Below are 20,421 nucleotides of genomic sequence, written 5' to 3'. Positions count from 1 at the left end.
GCAGTCACCTATCGACTCTTGTTCGGAACCATGCCCCTACAATCAACATATATTCAGCTCTAGATGGCAGATCAGACATTTCGAGAAGTTAAAGGAATAGTAACTGATGTCCCAGTCAAGATAGACGATCATTTTGTCTACACAGACTTTTAGGTTATTGACATGGGAGAAGACGAGTACGATCCACCCATCATCCTTGGAAGGCCGTTCCTCAGCACTGTTAAAGCAATTATCTACATTGGAACCGGAAAAGTCCATATGCACTTCCCCTCAGAGAAGGTATGCCGTTATTTTACTGACCCTAACTATATCGTTGAAGAATCTAAGCAGGTAAGAAAGCGACGCAACCGCAACCAGAGGAGGCAGATCATCAAGGACGGATGGGCAGACTACGAAGGAGAAGTTGTAAGGTCAGAAGACGTAGAGTTTAAACAGACTTATCCAGAGGAGATTGAAGCACCGAGTCAGGTATGGAAAATGAAGATAACTATACATGAAGAGGAGGCCCCACCGGAAGTACCGACTACGCCACCCAACGAATTCCAGGACAATTAAGAAAACAGAGAGTCCCGTTCGGAGGACTTAAAACACCGAACGCCTTGCCAAGAGGTAAACTTGGTAGTTATCCTTTCCCTTTCAATTATTTTCAAATAGTTTATTTAGTTAATCATGTTCGTGCTATCTTAAAAAGAAAATAAAAATGTGAAAAACAGTAAGCCCCATGTGAGTATACGAGTGGCATAAAACCCATCAGTACATTCACTGTGGTGGCATAAAAATAAAATAAATACTTTTCTGCTTTATAAAATAAAAATATAAAAACAGGGAGTAATAATTATTGAGGAGTCTCAACATTATAAAGGCTAGATATTTATGCTAACACTTAATCAGTTCCACAAGCTTTGTTGTCTATTTGAGCTCTAAGAATCAAGAAGACTAGCAGACGGAGGACATTCTAATCGCTGTCAGAATGCTGCTGACTTTCAAATACACCTCTGCCACCTGCTAGCTACATCAAGAGAAAGAACGTCAAAATTCAGCTTGGGGGAGAGCACCCCCATTTATCTCGAAAAGTATTTCTATCTATCTATCTATCTTCATACTTATACTATATTAGAATATAAATATATATAACTATGAAAAACCAAATAAAGATTTTATGCTTATATACATATATATATATCTTTTGCTTAGTGTGTTTAATAAATAAATAAAGTGGCTATGCTAATCTGTATCTAAATAAAACTCTAGCATGGATATGATGAATAGTTGCTCTGCCTAATTTGCATATTTTAAGTTCTCTCTCAAGTTTAGATATAACTGTTATAATTTAAAGCTTGCTCTAGACCTAAACTTGTGGGATGAAAACTTGATCTAAAGTCTAAGTTGTTGATGGATATGATATGGGAAGGTTGAGTTGCTGTTTATCTGTTCCTAGAGATGCTAGAATTCTGGAGAATTTTATCTTTGAAAATCTTTAAAAAATTGCATGATGAGTTCCTGTATGATGAGAGTTTAAATTCCTACCACGGCCATATATACATGCTTGCTAGACTTTGAGCCACACATTTACTATTTACTGCTTATGAGCATTCAGTGTGGTCAAGCTGTGTAGACCCTTAGGAGCTTGTCATGTGGTTAAATCAAGATTTCACTTGCACGTTCACTCATATATGCTACTTCTACTCCGGAAGTACCATCCACATATATCCACTCATTTCCACCTCCAGAATCACCCAAAAATATTCTACTCCTAATCCGGGAGAGAATAGCCAAAAATATTTCTGTTTTTTCCTTTGTGAAATAAATGCTCAAGTTATATTGTTACTACCACTTGCTATATTATCTTAAGAGATGAGTTCTCTAAAAAAAAGAAAAAAAGAAAAAAGAGAAAAAAAAAATACGAGGAAATAAAAAGGAGCAAGTGCTCGGAACCTCGAAAGAAAAGAAAAAGTGAGACGAGAGGTAAAAATGGACAAGTGTCCGACAGTAGAATTAGGGGTACAAGATACCCACCTGAGAGGAAAAAATAAATAAATAAAGAGCATCTCATTCTCCTCAATATTCAAAAAGCAAGGAAGGTATGTATCCCCTCAAAAGAGCAAAGTAGAATTAGACTTCCACCACCATTGTTTTCACCATTGTTATCACCATCATCACCATACACCATTCATTCGCCACACATGCACATCTTGATTGAACTTATTGGCTTATTTCTTTGGATCCATGGTTTGACTATGCAATAAATGCCTTGTAAGTATGTATACTTTATCTCCCACCTATGAGCTCCAGATATTAAAGCCTTATTAGAGTAGGGTGAGAGAGAAGACAATGTCACTATGCTTTATACCACAAATACTACATATCTTGAGAGAAGGCATATACCATCACTGCCTTGGTAAGGATCCAGAAATACCACAAAAGAGAGATTTGAGAGAATCATACAAGGAATCTCTGAGTTTTATTTGAAAAACTACAAAAACCCCAGAGCTATAGCTGATCAAGAATAAGAGACATGGCACTTGGCTAGACTGTTCTATCTTTTAACCACTCAAGACAGAAGTGATGGTTACAAGTCCCATGGTAAAGGTAAAGTAAGTAAGTATTAAGTCTTGACAGTTTACTCTAACTCAGAGATGAGATCTTATTTAAAAAGCATGTGTACCGTCAATTTTTTTTAAAAAAAAAAGATATTGCAACAACTTATGATTCATTGCTGAGTCTATCCTTGCTCAGGGACCAGCAAGAGGTAAGCTTGGGGGAGTTTGTTGACGGTCCTTAAGTATCAAATTGAATTATTAAATAAATAAAGAAAAGGATCCAAATGAAATCAACATCTAGACTTAGGGTTTTATCTGACAGAATTCCACGAGTTTTGGTGTTTGTCTATTTCTGCAGGGGGTTATCAGGAAATACGGAAGAAAGGCCCACACGTCGGGATTACATAGAGATATTAACGTGGCGCGCAATTATCCTACATCTAGAAGACACCAGAAGCCACGAGACCGAAGCGAAGACGAAACGGGGCCAGAGGCAGGGCGCCTGCCCTGTTGCCCTGGGCGCCCGCCCTCTCCCTGAGTCCAATCAGGACTCTGCTTCGTGGGAGATCTCCACCAACCTAAAGGATGAATCTAAACCATACAATCTATGTCGGTTTGATCCAACGGCCCATATTCACTTAAAGGGACTATAAAACCAGACCCCCTGGCCCCTGGAGGAGAGAGCCTCTCAACCCTAATTCATTGTTCTTCAAGGGAGGAGAAGCCCCTGATCAAGATTAGAGCCACCACATCAATTAGATATCTAGATTAGCATAGCTATATAGGATTAGAACTAGAAGGAGTCAATCTTCGATTGGTTTCCGGATCTGTCAAGAGGATTCTTGGTAATTCTCTAATTGTGCTTCTAATTGCTTTCTAATTATCTTTGTTCTTCAATATTATGAATATGACTTTGTTCTACTCCAATATATTGCTTATGACTTTGCTCTACTTGCTTATATTAAAGATTATATTCTTCTTAGTTTATCATAGTTATGTACTTGGCTTAGTTAGATTGGATCTATATACATGCTTAGGATCGTATAGCGTTTATCCATCGGATCCATGGGTAAATGATAGATATTGTGTAGGCGTGGTGCTTATACCGTATTTATCTACGATTGTACCCAATATGCCAGATTGTGGGGTGGTTCGTGATAGTGACAACTTCATTGATTCTTATATAGTCCCCCTCTCGTGTATTGGGCTGGCAGAGCAATATTATTACAGGGGAGTGATTGCTATGTTTCTCATATTCCTTGCTAATATCACTATGCATGGGCGTAGTCTTGTCTCGCAATGATTGCTAAGTATGCTTGCACTAACTATGATAATGCTAGTGTTGACACCGTTTTTGGGCACGTGTCCATGGTCGGTAAAAGTGTGGATCAGCGAGGTAAGATGGTGGTGCTTGATTTGCAAGGTGAGTTGCCGATGAAGATGGTTGTCGATGAAAGGATGGTCGAACGCGACTGAGTCCGTAGGTGATGATGTGTTTGTGCTGATGGCTACGACAATGGAGTCTGCCGATGGTATGGAGGAAAAATCTGGAAGTTGCCGATCGGTTTGTTGAGGTGTTCCAGCTTGTCACGGGGGGATAGTTTTATGTTTTCCTTAGTTATTTTAAATCGTTTTGTATACAAATTCTGTGTAATTTGGAATTCGAGTTCTAGTCGTGTTTGGTTGTAGTTCTTTGAGCAGGGTATAAATGTAGACCCTAGGGCCTTGTAAAGATCTATCAATCAATCAAACACCAGTTTTTACTCATATTCTAAGCATCTACTTTTTCGACGACTTCGTCATACTTTTTCCTTTTCACTACGAGTTCTTAGGAATTTGTCGACTTAAGCTCGGCGTGTTCTCAAGTTCTGCGTGAATACCTCTTGGCCGTGACATCCGGGCGCATCGCTGTTGTCGGGACCAAAGTATTCGAGTTACCACCTTTGCCGATAGTAAGGTCTAATCGGCTGGCACGCCTTAACGTTTGAATCGGGTATTAGCCCTTTGTGTTTGCAGATTAACTTTTGCACCAACACATCTTTTGGCACGCCTGGTGGGACGGATTCAAGATCAAGATCAACATGTCGACTTCTGAGTTTGATCAAGAGAACGTCATCCCCGTGACGGAAGCCAATCTCAAGGATGAGCAGAAGCAAGCTATTGCTAAAGCCATGGAGGATTACAAGCAGCAATGCCTGAGGTCCATCAGCATGAATAGGAGCGGTGAGGTGATCCAGAAGGATGCACTGCCGGCACCTCGGCAGGTCACTTTTGAAGCCAATCCTGGTAAACTTCAAGAGATGGTTGATAGTGCTATCAACCGTGCTCTGATCAACCAAGCTGGTGTACTGTCCAACACGGTTTTCAACGCCGTGGCTAGAACTTTCAAGGAAGGACAATTGCCACCAGATTATGTGGGCCCCTCTCATCATCAGCCAGGATCACCGGTGGTTACAGCTCCATCGGTTGCTACAGCCGCTGCGGGCATGGAGATTCCCGTTCCTCCAAGTACGTTGGGAGTTACCAATGCACAATCTACACCGATGACGACAAATCCGCCGACTTCAGAACAGATTAAGCTTACTACAGATTTGTTGGCATCAGCAATGTCAGGACCAGTTCCTCCTCCCAACTGGTGGGGTTACGGTATGCCCCCGGAATACTCGAAGACACCTGGCACAACTCAGGCAACCGATATGAGAGGCAAGGCTCATATGACATCAGCACCCCCAAACATGCCGATGAATCAGAGTCCTCAGTATACTACAACTACTACTGCAAGACCTTATACTGGGAATTCTCAAGCTCTAACGTTCCAGATGCCTAACGCATCGGCAGACTCAATGCTGATGCAGCAGAGGTCTATGACTCAGCCAGGGTACGTCAATTCATTGATGATGCCCAATTACCAGTCATCGGCAGGACCTATGCCGATGAATGCTAATAGTGGACGGCTTGGGCAGCAAGTCTTTCCATAAATGCCCCAACAGAATCATTAGGCTACTGGATTTCAGCAAGGTCAGATCTACCCCGGGTTTCAGAATCAGGGGATCCCTAACCAGCCAATGAATCTCGGGCAGCAGATTGGCGGGCAACAGCTTGGTGGTCCACAGATTGGGGGCCAGATGATCAATCCAATGTTCCATGCAGATCGTGCACCGCACCGACACGTGGAGGTTTACCAGCAGGTGCCAGATCCACAACCGCCCCATCGGCAAGATGCCGATGCTTATTGAGCTGATAAGATCGCTGAAGTAATGAGGGACCAATTTGGGATAAAACCCAAAGTCGACACTTACTCTTATCGGACACCGTATCCTCCCGCATATGACTTGATTCCGCTTCCAAATCGGTACAAGGTGCCGGATTTTACTAAGTTTTCTGGGCAGGATGACACGTCAACCATAGAGCACGTCAACAGGTTCATTATCCAGTGCGGGGAAGCTGGTAACAGGGACGAGTTAAGGGTTCGCTTATTCTTGTCATCATTGTCTGGATCGGCTTTCACCTGGTTTATATCATTACCTCCCAATTCAGTGATTACTTGGGCCGATCTGGAGAAACAATTCCACAAATACTTCTTTTTTGGGGTCCATGAGAAGAAGATCACCAATTTGGTCAAGTTAAGGCAACGCAATGATGAATCGGTTGAGAGTTTTGTGCAGAGGATACGGGAGGTCAAGAACAAATGCTATAGCCTGGTTCTGGATGATCGGCAGCTAGCCGATTTGGCTTTCCAGGGTTTATTGCCACACATAAGGGACAAATATGCATCTCAGGAGTTTGAAAGCTTAAGTCACCTAGTGCAGAGAATCTCTGATCAAGATATCAAGCCGTTTGAACTCAAGAGAGCATGGAATAAAAAGGTATCATTTGTGGATGAAGCGGCAAGCTCAGACTCTGATGAAGAACCAGTCATCGGCTTGGCAGAGTGGGTAAAAAATAAAAAGCCGATGTCTTGTCCTTTTGGACATAAAGAACCAGAGAAGTTCGCGTTTGACACCGCTAAGGCTGATAGGATATTTGACTTTCTACTTCAGGAAGGTCAGATCAAGCTGTCTCCTAATCACGTGATCCCATCGGTTGAAGAATTAAAGAGGATGAAATATTGCAAGTGGCACAATGCAACTTCTCACGACACCAATGAGTGCAAGGTTTTCAGACAACAGCTGCAATCGGCTATAGAATCTGGGAGAATCAAATTCGACAGTTCCAAGGCCCAGAAGCCGATGAAGATCGATCAACACCCTTTCCCAACAAACATGTTGGATGCTAAGGGAAAGGCCAAAGTTTTGACGTCGGAAGCAGCTGAAAGAAGTGCATCGGTGGATCCTCAGCATCAGGTCACTACTGCCGATGCCAAAGGAAAGGGTTTGATCCAGGAGGGAGCTAACTCAGGAAGGCTTCCCCGATCTGGTACTGTGATAACTCACAGAAGACCTCGGGAGACTTGGCAGCAACGTGAAAATCGGTACCGACGCCAGCAAGAGGATTATCGTCGGGAAGAGGAAAGGCGCCGACAAGAATGGAATCGGCACAGAGATCACTGGAATTTCCCGTTCTTCATTCATTGCTGGGAGGAGAATATCAAGCTTCCCACTGTCAGAGATTGCCCTGAGTGCAACGGTTATGATCGGTATGATAGATCCGATCGACGCTATCACGACGACAATCAGCGATCTAATGGGCCGATCAGAGGAAGAGCGTCTGTTCACGATCGGCTGGGGGCAGGCTCAGCGTGCATGACAGGCTTGGCGATCGTGTTCAATATTTTTCCAGGAACCAGGAAGAGCTCGAAGAGATGGCCAATGCACGGGTTCCCGATGAGTTCATCTTCTGCAGGGATGCCAACACTTATCGGATGGAGTCAGGGGAAAATCGCCGCCCATCGGTGAGGCAGCAGCAACTTCCTCCATGGTGTCCGGAGGGGTTAACCAGGACTCAGAAGAGAAGACTGCAGCGTGAAAGGCGAGAAGAGTTGAGCAAGGGGGAGAGCTCTGGACAGCCTGGGGGTCAGCAACAATCAGATCCTAAGGAGAGAGGTCCATCGGCAGATGTCAACATGGTATTTATGTTGCCAATGGAGTTCCTTGCGCCATCCAGTGATGATGAGGTAGAATTCTCTGATCAAATAGCTTAATTGGCTCTGGATCCAATGACAGCTATCTTCGAGAAGCCTGCCGATGATGAAAGGCAACATCTCAAGGCTCTGTTTGTCAAAGGAAGGGTTGATGGGCAGCCGATGACCAAGATTCTAATTGATGGTGGGGCTGCTATCAACATCATGCCGTATGCAGTGTATCGGAAGCTTGGAAAAGGGGATCAGGATTTAACCAAGACCGATATGATGCTTAAAGACTTTGAAGGGAATGTGTCTCCGGTCAAGGGGGCAATATGTGTAGAGTTAACCATCGGCAGTAAAACCTTGCCGACAACTTTCTTTGTGATCAGTGGAAAGGGTGCCTACAACTTACTGTTGGGAAGAGATTGGATTCATGCTAATTGTTGCATCCCGTCTACAATGCACCAATGCTTAGTTCAGTGGGTAGGAGACAAGATTGAAATTGTCCCAGGAGATTCTTCTTATGTCATCGCATCGGCAGAGGCGGACACCTATGAAAGGACTAGGTGTATTTCAGGAGAAGTTTGGGAAAAGGATTTTCTCAAGGTTGTCGATTACGAGATTCCACCGATCCAAGCAGTCGGTTCTGATGAAGGCTTTTAATGGATAGGTTTGCCGATGATGGGAAGTTGGGCCAAGGATTCACATCGGCCGATGATCTAGTAGAGGTAGATATAGGTAGTGGTGATAGACCTAGACCTACTTTTATTAGTGCTAAATTAAGTCCTGAGTGTAAGCAGCAGTTAACTGATTTGTTGAAGGAATATAAAGATTGCTTTGCTTGGGACTATATTGAGATGCCTGGTTTGGACCGGTCGATTGTTGAACATCGGTTGCCTATCAAGTCTGGATTTCAGCCACATCAGCAGCCAGCTCGCCGATGTAATCCTAATATTCTGCCTAACATTAAGGCCGAGATAACCAAACTTATTGAAGCTAAGTTTATTCGGCAGTGTCGGTATGCCGAATGGATTTCCAATGTTGTTCCAGTTTACAAGAAGAACGGGAAGCTTCGAGTCTGCATTGATTTCAGGAATCTCAATAAAGCTACACCGATGGATGGATACCCAATGCCAGTTGCCGATCTGCTGGTTGACGCTGCGGCTGGACATCAGATTATTAGCTTTATGGATGGCAATGCAGGATACAATCAAATATTCATGGCTGAAGAGGATATTCCAAAAACCGCGTTCAGATGCCCTGGTCACGTTGGATTGTTTGAATGGATAGTCATGACCTTTGGTTTAAAGAATGCTGGTGCTACTTATCAAAGAGCCATGAATTTTATATTTCATGAGTTCATCGGCAAGATGGTGGAGATTTATATTGATGATGTGGTGGTTAAGTCTGGAGACTTCGCAAAGCATCTTGCCAATTTACGAAAGGTGTTGGAATGCACAAGGAAGCATGGTTTGAAAATGAATCCCAATAAGTGTGCATTTGGTGTATCGGCAGGGCAATTTCTTGGTTTCATGGTGCACCAGAGGGGAATTGAAATCAGTCGAAGATCTATTGATGCCATCAATAAGATAGTAGCCCCTACTAACAAGACCGAACTCTAGTCCTTGATCGGCAAGGTAAATTTTATCAGCAGATTTATATCTAATTTATCTAGTAAAATTCGTGCTTTCAGTCCTCTTCTTAAACTAAAAGCTGATCAAGAGTTTGTCTGGGGGAAGGAACAACAGTTGGCTCTGGATGAAATCAAGAATTATTTAGTGAATCCTCTAGTTCTAATCCCACCTCAGCAAGGTAAGCCCTTCAGATTGTATTTGTCTACCGATGGGATGGTCATCAGTTCGGCTTTAATTCAAGAGTTTGAAGGAAAGGAGCGTGTAATTTATTATTTAAGCAGGAGATTGATTGATGCTGAGACCAGGTATTCGGCTATTGAGAAACTGTGCTTGTGCTTATATTTCTCTTGTATCAAGTTAAGGCACTACTTGTTATCGGCCGAATGCATTGTTATTTGCAAGGATGATGTGGTTCGGTACATGCTGTCCATGCCGATTATGAGTGGTAGGATCGGTAAGCGGATTCTGGCACTGTCGGAGTTCGATTGGAAGAAGTCTGTGCTGCCAGCAGTTAAAGGGCAGGTTATGGCCGATTTTGTAACTCAACATTGCGGTACAGTGGAGGCTTTAGAGATTGTACCTTGGACGCTGTTCTTTGATGGATCCACATGTGACCGGGGGGTAGGAATCAGTATACTATTAATTTCCCCTCGGGGAAGGAAGTATGAGTTTTCCTTGCCGATTGTTGCCGCGTCGACGAATAATCAGGCTGAGTATCAAGCTTTAATAAAAGGATTGTAATTGTTAAGGGAAGTTCATGCTGATGCCGTTGAGGTCTTCGGAGATTCTATGTTGGTTATAAATCAATTGGCTGGAAGCTATGAATGCCGAAGTGAAATTCTCATAACTTATTACGAGCGGGGTATGCAATTATTGATGGAATTCAAAGATTTCCGATTAGAGTATGTTCCTCGATTGCATAATGAAGAGGCTAATCGATTGGCTCAGCATGCCTCGGGATATCAGCCTATGATTGATGCAGTATCGGTAATTGGTGCCGATGATTGGAGAAAAGAAATCGTTGATTATTTGAAGGATCCGTCTAAGAAAGTTGAAAGGCGAGTTCGGTTTCAAGCCACCAAGTATGTGCTCCTCGAAGATGAACTGTACTACCGAACTATTGATGGGATTCTTCTCCGATGCTTAGGTGATGATGAAGCTAGAAGTTTGATGGGAGAAATCCATGAAGGGGTATGTGGAGCACATCAGTCGGCTTTCAAGATGAAGTGGATGATTAGGAGGAATGGATATTACTGGCCGACTATACTTGAAGATTGCTTTAAGTATTTCAAAGGATGTCAAGGATGTCAGAAATTTGGCAATATTCAAAGAGCACCTGCATCGGCTATTGATTTGATCGGCCAGATTTATCCACCATCTAGCAAAGGGCATAAGTTCATCCTGGTTGCCACTGATTATTTCACTAAATGGGTTGAAGCTATTCTGTTGAAGAAAGTCACATCGGCCAACATGATTGATTTTGTGAAAGAGCACATCATTTACCGATTTGGGATTCCTCAAACAATTACTACCGATCAAGGAACTATGTTCACATCAGGAGAATTTGATGAATTTGCAATCGGTATGGGGATTAAAGTGTTAAACTCTTCTCCTTACTATGCTCAAGCTAATGGGCAGGCTGAGGCGTCTAACAAAGGAATTATCAAGCTCATTAAATGGAAGATTGAAGAAAATCCTAGAAAGTGGCATACATTGTTAAATGAAGCTTTATGGTCATACCGGATGGCGTGTCATGGATCAACTAAGGTTTCGCCTTATCAGTTGGTGTATGAACATGATGCAGTATTGCCTTGGGAAATTAAGGCTGGGTCTAGGCGATTATCCTTTCAAGATTAGTTGGCTGCCGATGATTATGCTACTTTAATGACATACGAGTTGGTGTTGACGGTTCTTAAGTATCAATTTTAATTATCAAATAAACAAGAGAAAGGACCAATATGCAACCAGCACATAGAATTAGGGTTTGATCTGACAGAATTCCACGAGTTTTGTTGTTTATCTATTTCTGCAGGGGGTTATCAGGAAATAAGGAAGAAAGGCCCACATGTCAGGATTACATAGAGATATCAACGCACCGCGCAATTTTACATCATCTAGAAGACTCCAGAAGCCACGAGACCGAAGCGGAGGCGAAGCTGGGCCAGGCCCAGGGCGCCCGCCCTGGAAGCCTGGGCGCCCGCCCCCCTTCTAGAGCCAATTCAGGACTCCTTCGCTCGGGATATTCCACCGAACTATTGGATCAAGAAAAACATAGTACCACCTCGGCTATCGACCCAAAAACGCATAGAAGGGGAGGACTATATAAGCGAGGCCCCCCTGGCCCCTGGAAGACATGAAGAAATTATCATAGAGACTGAGGGGTGCCCTCGAAGGAAAACCTCTTCTCTAATTAATATTTCTTTTTAGGCTTAGCAATCAATGTAAGGTAGAAATAGATCTTCTAGTTTCTACTAGATTGAGAGATATAGAGTGGAGGTGTAGAGTGGAGGAAGCCTGGCCTGTCGGTGTCTACTCCAAGCTTGTACCTGCGGGATCAAGTTCTCCTAACCCGAAGCTTGCTCCTAGGATTCTTCAGTAATTCGACTTCTAAATTCTAGTAAGTTCTTGTTTTATTGTTCTTATGGTTTATGAGTTTACTTTAATCTCTTCGCGTAGAGTTTAGAGTAATCATTGCTGGCGTAAACGTGGTGTTTAGGCTGGGGTACTCATAGATATTCCCTGACTAGCTGGACCGTGGTAGTAGTGAGGAACGTGACATTTCCGAGCTACCTTTGTAGATCACATCTCGTTAGCAGGAAGGATAGGGTTTATAGGTGCGGGTTGAACATCCTTTGTGGTGTCTAGATTCCGTTAGCCTCCCCATTAGAACAGTAGATCATCCTTACCAAGGTTAGAAGGAGACTACGGTTGCAGTCTTCTCTATTTATCACTCACATCGAAAGACATTCTTTGTGCCTAAATGTTAGTAGTAATAGACCGGTTAGTCAGATGCACTCTTTCTCCTAGTGGTAAAAAAATAAATACGATACTCTGGATAATTTCCCGGGTGAAATGCTCACCGATATCCGTGCGCTTGCGGATCAATTCCTTATTGCGTTCCCAAATATCAACAAGCATTTCTGGCGCCGTTGCCGGGGAGAAAGACGGTTGCTGAGATAACCTGTGTCTTGCTATTAGCTTGTATCTATACTTTTATCTTTTCTTATCTTTTATATTCTTTATTTATTTTTATTTATTCTTACCTTATGGAAAACCAAAATTCTAAATCGATCCATGAGTCTGCAATCCCTTTAGCAACTGACCTTTTACCATGGGAATCATCACAGCCTATCCAAACATCCCAGTATAAGTTAAGTTCTAGGTTGATTGCCATGATTCAAAACCTATCTTTTTCGGGAAAGGAAGACGAAAACCCTTACCTTCATATTAGAGATTTTGAGCAAACATGTGATTGTCTTCGCATTGAAGGCATTTCTGATAAGACTTTACGTTGGAAGCTTTTTCCTTTTTCTCTAAGGGGAGAAGCTAGACAATGGTACAGTCAGAAGGTAAGTCAACAACAAGGTGAATGGGGAGTCTTACGAGCCAACTTTTGTCTAGATTTCTATTCCCTTGACCGTATAGCCGACCTTAGACTCGAAGTCCTATCTTTTAAACAAAAAGATAATGAAACTTTGGGAAAATCCTGGAAACGTTTTTCTGATCTTTTAGAATCTGGTCCAAACCTTAATCTTGAAGACCCTGTTCTTTTATTTCACTTTTTTCGAGGTCTTCATAAAAATCACAAACAAATGCTACACACAATGTCTAGAGGTTATTTCTTTCGCATCCCTGCTGATGAAGCTAGAGTGATCCTAGATAGAATCCTAGAAGCTGAGATGGATAATACCCTTCATGATGAATCCTACGAAGCCGAAGTAGACACTCTGCCAAATTTTTCATCTACTTTAGCTATCCCAAGTTCTGAGCCACAAGAGGAAGAAATTCCACTACCGGACTTCATGCTGGATATAGAATCCGATCTTTTTGCCGATTTTGGAAATATTTCAAACTACCATTCTATTGACAAACCCCAAAACGGCCAGTCTAGCATTTATTTGCCAAGTGAATATCAATTGAGAGAGCTTATCTCAGTAATGAGTAGCGAATGGTTGGAGGAATCAGAGCTTTCCTCTGATGTGATCCGTTTGGACACACCCTCTATAACTATACGCTGTGCTTATAACTCTGATCGATTTAATGCTCTTTATAATCCTGTTGTGGGGATCAACATTATGTCTGAATCTTTTGCACTTAAACTATTTAAAAATCTTGTCTTAACCCCCACAACAAAGGTCATAAAGGAATCTTCGGGACGATTAGTCCCCAGTCTTGGAATTATTAATGTCCTACCTCTTACGGTAGAAGGCTCCATGGTTCATTTGAACTTCTATATCTTTGATACATGGGACTTCGACTTATTGATAGGACAACCTTTTAGAAGACTCCTTTATGAAGGTCATACTGGAAAGCTACACATTTCTTTTGAAAAAACTTTTCAATTCCCAATGATAATTTCACACTCCTTAAATAATAAGGCCGAGTCATATCTTTTGCCTGATCCTATGGAGGAGGTAAAGGCTGCATCTCTAGAGCTTTTAGATGAACCAGACTTAGAAGACGAAACTCCTTTCTTCACAGAAGAAGAAGACGAACCTTCCGAGCCTGAACCCTTAGATGAGTTTGCAGAAACACCTAGACCCCCTATAGAGCTTAAAACTTTACCACCCGGTCTTACCTATGCTTTCCTAAACAATAATCCAGAGTTCCCTGTGATCATTAGCGATAAACTCAATCAGGATCAAACTCTGTGATTAATGACCGTGCTTGAGAAACATCACTCAGTTTTCGGCTACTCACTTCAAGACCTTACAGGAATCAGTCCTATGATTTGTACCCATCGTATTCAAACAGATCCTTCTGTTACACCCTCTCGAGAACCCCAACATAGACTTAACAACACTATGAGAGAGGTAGTTAAAAAGGAAGTTATAAAGTTGCTGCATGCAGGGATTATATATCCTGTGCCGCACAGTGAGTGGGTAAGCCCAGTACAAGTTGTGCCTAAAAAGGGAGGCATGACAGTTATTATGAATGAAAAGAATGAGCTAATTCCGCAACGCACCGTCACAGGATGGCGGATGTGCATATACTATAGAAAATTAAACAAAGCCACGAGAAAGGATCACTTTCCTTTACCTTTCATAGATGAGATGCTAGAGCGGTTAGCAAACCATTCATTCTTTTGTTTCTTAGATGGATATTCAGGATATCACCAAATCCCGATCCATCCTGATGATCAAAGCAAAACCACCTTTACATGCCCATATGGAACTTATGCTTACCGTAGAATGTCTTTTGGGTTATGTAATGCACCAGCTTCTTTTCAAAGATGCATGATGTCTATATTTTCTGATATGATTGAAGAGATTATGGAAGTTTTCATGGATGATTTCTCTGTTTATGGAAAAACTTTTGATAGTTGTCTTGAAAACTTAGACAAGGTTTTGCAAAGATGTGAAGAAAAGCACTTAATCCTTAATTGGGAAAAATGTCATTTTATGGTTAGAGAAGGAATAGTGCTAGGACACTTAGTGTCTGAAAGAGGGATCGAGGTAGACAAAGCTAAAATTGAAGTAATTGAACAGCTACCTCCACCTGTGAATATAAAAGGAATTCGAAGTTTTCTTGGCCATGCTGGTTTTTATCGTAGATTCATAAAAGATTTTTCATTTATTGCTAGACCACTTACTCTTTTGCTAGCCAAGGATGCTCCTTTCGAGTTTGATGATGCATGTCTAACATCTTTCAATTTATTAAAGAAAGCACTCATCTCTGCACCAATCATTCAACCCCCTGATTGGTCGTTGCCTTTTGAAATTATGTGTGATGCTAGTGATTATGCTGTGGGGGCAGTATTGGGACAAACTAAAGATAAGAAGCATCATGCAATTGCTTATGCCAGTAAAACTTTGACAGGAGCTCAACTTAATTATGCAACCACTGAAAAAGAGCTTCTGGCTGTTGTCTTTGCCATTGATAAATTTAGATCTTATTTAGTTGGAGCTAAAATAATTGTTTACACTGATCATGCTGCATTAAAATATTTGCTCACTAAAAAAGATGCTAAACCTCGCCTGATTAGATGGATCTTATTACTCCAAGAATTTGACTTAGAAATAAAAGATAAAAAAGGAGTAGAAAATTCTGTTGCTGATCACTTGTCTAGAATGTATTTTAAGAGTCCACAGAAAACCCCTATCAATGATTCACTCCGGGACGACATGCTCTACGGGATTAACAGGTCTGACCCTTGGTATGCAGATATTGTTAATTTTATGGTTTCAGGGTATGTACCACCAGGAGCAAACAAGAAGAAGCTTACTCAAGAAAGTCGTTCACATATATGGGATGAGCCATACCTCTTCCGAGTATGCTCTGATGGCTTACTCAGGAGATGTGTGACCACTGAGGAAGGATGGAAGATCATCGACAGATGTCATTCATCACCATATGGAGGTCATTATGGAGCATTCCGTACACATTCAAAGATCTGGCAGTGTGGATTCTATTGGCCTACAATGTATGAAGACACGAAGCAATATATGAGAAGATGTGGGCTATGTCAAAGGCACGGAAACATAAATACAAGGGATGCAATGCCACTCACCAACAACCTTCAGATTGAGCTCTTTGATGTCTGGGGAATAGACTACATGGGTCCATTTCCTCCATCAAAGAAGTGCGAGTACATCTTGGTGGCGGTTGACTATGTCTCCAAGTGGGTAGAAGCATTACCTTGCAAGCATGCCGACAACGTCAGTTCAAAGAGGATGTTTGAAGAAATTATATTTCCAAGATTTGGAGTTCCCAGAGTAGTGATAAGTGATGGAGGAGCACACTTCATCGACAAACGTTTCAAGCAATATCTATCAAGACATGGAATCCGTCACAATGTCGCTACCCCTTATCATCCTCAGACAAGTGGCCAAGCAGAGACTTCCAACAAACAAATCAAGAATATTCTTCAGAAGACAGTAAATGAAATGGGAACGGCGTGGAAAGACAAGTTACCCGATGCACTCTGGGCATACCGGACAGCATATAAGACCCCAATCGGAATGTCTCCATACCAATTGGTGTACGGGAAGACTTGCCATCTACCTGTTGAACTAGAATTCAAAGCACACTGGGCCATAAAGAGATGGAATATGGACCTAGATGTTGCTGGAGATTATAGAAGAATGCAATTATCAGAATTGGAAGAATGGCGAGAGAAGGCATATCACAATTCAAAGATCTACAAAGAAAGAGTCAAACGGTGGCATGACAAGAGAATCAAGAAGAAGGAGTTCACACCCGGAGATAAGGTATTACTTTTTAATTCCAGGGTGAAGCTTTTCGGGCATGGAAAACTCCGGAGCAAATGGGAAGGACCATTCAAGGTAATCAATTCATCATCCCACGGAGCTATCACAATTCAAAATAACGAAGGTACGTTATTCAAGGTAAATGGTCAACATCTTAAATTATTTTTAGAGCCCAATGAGGAATTTGAAGAAATAGACGTAGTCCATTTTTACCTTCCCATAGAGAATTAGAGCCCGACACTTTTGGTCTGATGGTTTTGGGTCATATATATATTTTTTTTCTAAATAATTTCGCATCTAGAAACGCGCTCGGAAAAATGGGCCCACAGAGGGGCCAGAGAGAGGGCGGGCGCCCAGGTCAAGTGGGCGGGCGCCCTGCCCCTGTTCCGCCTCGGTCCCGACTTTCTCTGTTATGGAAAATGCACTTATGGTAATTCGAATAATCCCTCGGACGGAAAGTTTCCCACGCTAGTCGACGGGAGTAACCCGAACAACCCATAGAGGCACCCTTTTGACCCCTATATAAACAGACCCCTGACCTCAGTTTTCAAACACTAAGCCATCAAGCTTTCTCTCCTTCAATTAGAGCTTGATTAGCTCGTCTTTAATTAAAATTTTATTTCCTTGCTACTCCAATGGCCGAGAAGTACCACGATGATTGGGAAGTCGTCCCCTTCAACCTCAACATGGAGCCAGTGGGAGACCCCGATGCCCGTGCTCTCGTCCCGGCCAACACAGAGCGTCAGCTAGAAGCCATACCATTACGCCAACGCAGCTCCGCCCAATCTTACCATGCTCAACCAGCTCTCACCGCACCACCACAACCCCTACTCCTCAAAGGATCATCATCTAAGACGAAGACCACTATCAAGGTGCCAATCGGCACAAGAGTCCTTCCACCTAGACCCAATGAGAGGGTCGTTGGAGTCAAGACCAACCGGAGCGGCGAGATCAGCAGCGTTCGCTACACTACGGAGGAGGAAAGGCCTTACTTTGAAGGGATTAGAGCAGCCAAAGTCCGTTTCATCCCTCCAAAGGCAGCCCCGAAGCACGCTCTCAATGCTTTTGAGACACCTCCCAAGCGTCGCAAGACTATAATGGATATTGATGAGGAAGTTCGCAGGCTAGATAGAATTATCATAGACCTCCAGTCCTCGATTAATTCCCTCACTAGGCAGCTCTCTAACCACAACACCATTATACTAGGCCTTAGGCAGGATCTTGCCAGTGCCAACAAGAAGATCAAGGAATTAGAGCGCCGCTAAGTTATCTAGATTAGACCTTGAGGCAATACATCTTATCTATCTTTAAATTCGGTTTAAGTTTGCTATTATCAGTTTGTTATTATCAGTTTGTTATCAGTTTGCTATCAGTCTTTTTGTCATAAATGCCTCAAGATCAATAAAGAGTATTACTATTATTATTATGTTTTGTGTGTCTCTACTTTATTTTTGTGCAAGAAAGCAGAAAACAAGTATGGGGGAGATCCCTCAACATGCCAAACACACTCCGACTACACCACTCCACGATTCAGGTACACACTCTGCACACTTTACTTTACACATATTTTGGATTATGCAGATTACTGTTTTCGACATGATAAATTAAAAAGATTAAAATATTTCTAATCATGATTAATCTCAATCTGTGATATTTCCTGAAAACTTGCAATTATTATAAAATCATTTTAAAACCCTGTGTTACTTAAGTCAAATGGAATATGTGATGATAGAGTATAAGTTTCTTATTCTTGATATCATTGTTGCTTGGAGAATTTATTTCAAAATATTCAAATTCCTAGCTACCATCCTCAGTGTTTTATATGCCTGATAAAACTGAAATATTAATTATGATTATAAAAGCTATCTGCTCTGTATTGAGTTTGTTCAAAATGAGTTAGACCCTTGTTGAGAGATTTATCATGCTCCCAACATCAAGACATTATTTCAGAAAGATTCACTCTTCCGAAGTATTATTGCATTAGAGGCATGGGCTATGCAAAAATAGAAGATATTTCGAGGAAATAAAAAGGAGCAAGTGCTCGACAACCTCGCAGAAAAAATGGACAAGTGTCCGGCAGTAGAATTAGGGGTACCTCGGTATCCACTTAAAAAAAGAAAGAGAAAAAAAAAGAGAGAAAAAATGATAGCCCATGGTCCCTCTAATAAGCAATATGCCAGCGCAATTTTACATCATCTAGAAGACTCCAGAAGCCACGAGACCGAAGCGGAGGCGAAGCTGGGCCAGGCCCAGGGCGCCCGCCCTGGAAGCCTGGGCGCCCGCCCCCCTTCTGGAGCCAATTCAGGACTCCTTCGCTCGGGATATTCCACCGACCTATTGGATCAAGAAAAACATAGTACCACCTCGGCTATCGACCCAAAAACGCATAGAAGGGGAGGACTATATAAGCGAGGCCCCCCTGGCCCCTGGAAGACATGAAGAAATTATCATAGAGACTGAGGGGTGCCCTCGAAGGAAAACCTCTTCTCTAATTAATATTTCTTTTTAGGCTTAGCAATCAATGTAAGGTAGAAATAGATCTTCTAGTTTCTACTAGATTGAGAGATATAGAGTGGAGGTGTAGAGTGGAGGAAGCCCGGCCTGTCGGTGTCTACTCCAAGCTTGTACCTGCGGGATCAGGTTCTCCTAACCCGAAGCTTCCTCCTAGGATTCTTCAGTAATTCGTCTTCTAAATTCTAGTAAGTTCTTGTTTTATTGTTCTTATGGTTTATGAGTTTACTTTAATCTCTTCGCGTAGAGTTTACAGTAATCATTGCTGGCGTAAACGTGGTGTTTAGGCTGGGGTACTCATAGATATTCCCTGACTAGCTGGACTGTGGTAGTAGTGAGGAACGTGATATTTCCGAGCTACCTTTGTAGATCACATCTCGTTAGCAGGAAGGATAGGGTTTATAGGTGCAGGTTGAACATCCTTTGTGGTGTCTAGATTCCGTTAGACTCCCCATTAGAACAGTAGATCATCCTTACCAAGGTTAGAAGGAGACTACGGTTGTAGTCTTCTCTATTTATCACTCACATCGAAAGACATTCTTTGTGCCTAAAGGTTAGTAGTAATAGACCGGTTAGTCAGATGCACTCTTTCTCCTAGTGGTAAAAAAATAAATACGATACTCTGGATAATTTCCCGGGTGAAATGCTCACCGATATCCGTGCGCTTGCGGATCAATTCCTTATTGCGTTCCCAAATATCAACAGTTGGATGATCTAGCAGGGCATCGGTTAAGGGCTTTGATGAGTATAGAAGAAAATAAGAAAAGAATTGCCAGATGGTATGATAAGAAGGTGAAAGCTAAGGAGTTTGCCGATGGAGACTTGGTATGGAAATTAATTTTACCGATTGGGACTAAAAGTCCAAAGTTTGGAAAATGGTCTCCCAATTGGGAGGGTCCCTATCGGATAAGTCGATCGGCTCCTGGTAATGCCTACATTTTGGAGACTCTCGAAGGAGTCGAGTTTCCTAGAGCGTTGAATGGCAAATATTTAAAGAAATACTACCCCAGCATATGGATCGATGCATGAATGTTTAAATGCCGATAACACTCCTATCGGCTAGATTGAAATATGATTGGGGCCGGACTTAATGTTTCAGAAGGTTGCCGATAACAGTCCTATCAGCTAGACTAAACATCAAGATAACTGGAAAGCAGGGAGAAGTGGGTATATTGCCGATGAAGAGCTCACATGCTTAGCAGCGCTTGGATGGCCGATATGGCACGAAGACGGATTCAGTTGGC

Source organism: Sorghum bicolor, chromosome 3 (assembly GCF_000003195.3).
Source record: "Sorghum bicolor cultivar BTx623 chromosome 3, Sorghum_bicolor_NCBIv3, whole genome shotgun sequence".
Classification (NCBI taxonomy): Eukaryota; Viridiplantae; Streptophyta; class Magnoliopsida; order Poales; family Poaceae; genus Sorghum; species Sorghum bicolor.
Note: the sequence above shows the minus strand (reverse complement) of the source record.